The sequence below is a fragment of the Mustela nigripes genome, chromosome 12, assembly GCF_022355385.1.
Source record: "Mustela nigripes isolate SB6536 chromosome 12, MUSNIG.SB6536, whole genome shotgun sequence".
In the NCBI taxonomy this organism is placed as follows: Eukaryota; Metazoa; Chordata; class Mammalia; order Carnivora; family Mustelidae; genus Mustela; species Mustela nigripes.
Window position 1 is genome coordinate 73,245,031 of NC_081568.1, and position 1,984 is coordinate 73,247,014.

Genomic DNA, 1,984 nt, shown 5'->3' on the forward strand with positions numbered 1-1,984 from the left:
TTTGCAGGATGACTGTCAGCTGCCAGTGCTCTGTGAGTGGTGGAGTATGGGGAGGGGACCCTGGCATCCTTTAGACCTCTGTCCTGGGATCTAGCCCAGTAAGCCAGGCCAGCACCACTACTGCGGTCTGCTGGGGCTCCCAGAACAAAGTGTACAGAGACTGGACACAGACCACCTTGCTTCATCCCAGCTCAGCGACTTGTGGGGGGGGGGGCAATGCTTTTAAGCCCCTTGAGCTTCAGTTTCCTTGCAGAAGAGAGATAATAGTACAGCTGCTCTCAGAGCCTCAGTGAGACTTACATACAGTAATACGCTGATTACACCAGGCTGAGCCTGTGTTCCTGGACAGGAACATCTTAGTCCTCATGACCTGCTCAGCATCCAGACAGATGCTTCCTGTGCCTCATCTCACTTGTCCTAGTAATAGTCCTGTGAGAGAGGCCTGATTGTTATTCCCATTTTACAGATGAGAAAAATGAGCCTCGGAGAAGTTAAATGACTGGCCAAAGACATTGCTAGCGAGAGCAAACCTGGGATCTGACCCCAAGCCTGCACCCTGGCATGTCACTACTAGCCACTAGCAGCACCACAAAGCTGGGTGCAATGCCTTGACTGCAAAGACAGGGCAGGCAGGATGAGTGGGTTCTAATGCTGGATGCACTCCTCCTTGCAGGGAGGCCCAGAAGGGCAGATGACCCTGCTTAGTGTCACCCGGTCTATAGAACAGGCCAGCCTTCTAACCCTACCGCTGCTGGGCAGTTGCAGGCCCAAGGCCAGTCCTGGATTTCCAGCTGGACCTGCGGGCCTGGCTCACCCTCTTGTCTCCTTCCCATACAGGCTGCCTCGGCAAGCCCAGGCGTCCTCCCCGGGTCCTTCTCTACACCACCCTGCTGTCCCATCCTGCTGCTTTCGGCCGGTCACTCTCATGACAGCAGCCTGACTGTTCCTCTCTCCAGTGATGCTGCCTTCAGGGGCCCCCGCCTTTGTGCCTCGGGATTCGTGCCATACTACAGAACCCCTGAGGAGAAGCTGCATACCAGCCCTGGGCCTCCTTCCTCTCTGTCCGGGAGCCGGGAGCCCGCAGGGGAGCTGCCCAGGCCTGCTGCCACCAGAGTGTGAGGGAGCAGGAGCCCCCGAAGAATGGGCCCCAGTACCTGCTCAGCAAGAGGTGAAGGTGGCTGGCGGGGAGGCTCCCCGAACTGGCCTGGGACCTCCTGCCTCAGTGCCTAGGACCCACAGAGAGGTCAGGAGGGGCCCAAAGGCAGGCAGGCCCCACCATCCCCCTCAGTCTACTTGGGGGGGGGGCAAACAAGAGGACCCTGTGCCCTGCCAGTGTGTAGCTCTACACCACTGTCCGACTCAGCAGGCCTGGGAGCTGCCTTCTCTCCAAGGAACTGAGAGGCTCAATCTGTGCCCCCTTGCAGCCACAGGCTCAGGAAGTGACCCCCAGCCCGGGGGGCTCCCTTGGGTCTGCTAGCCAGAAAAACCTCCTGATGACTAATGGAGTGCAGCAGCCCAAAAGTGGCTCCACAAAGGGGAGGTCAGTCTGGCCCAGCACTCAGACCTCCCCACGGTCCTGGCTCTGCTCTAGCCTGAGCTCCAGGCTCAGGGCAGAGAGCAGGGTCCACCAAACAATGGAGGGCTACAGACCAGAGCTAAGTCACCGCATTACGAGGGTTGGAATTGATGCCCTACTGTGATAGTTTGGAGAAATACAAATGCAGCTTCCATGTATAGAGTATTTGCTGTGGGTTAGGGATAGACACTGGGTCAACTCTATCCTCCAGTTAAAGAAACAGGCTCAGAGAGGTGGGCTGTAGGCCTGGGCTCACACAGCTCACCAATAGTGGAGCTGGGATTCATACCCATGCCTGTCCTCGGGGCCTGAGTACTTAAAACCCTTTCTTTTACACCGTTCCTCAGTGAGTCTTCACACAGCAAGGAAAGAGCCAGCTGCCACCCGTCACGCTCCCTAGAGGCCATC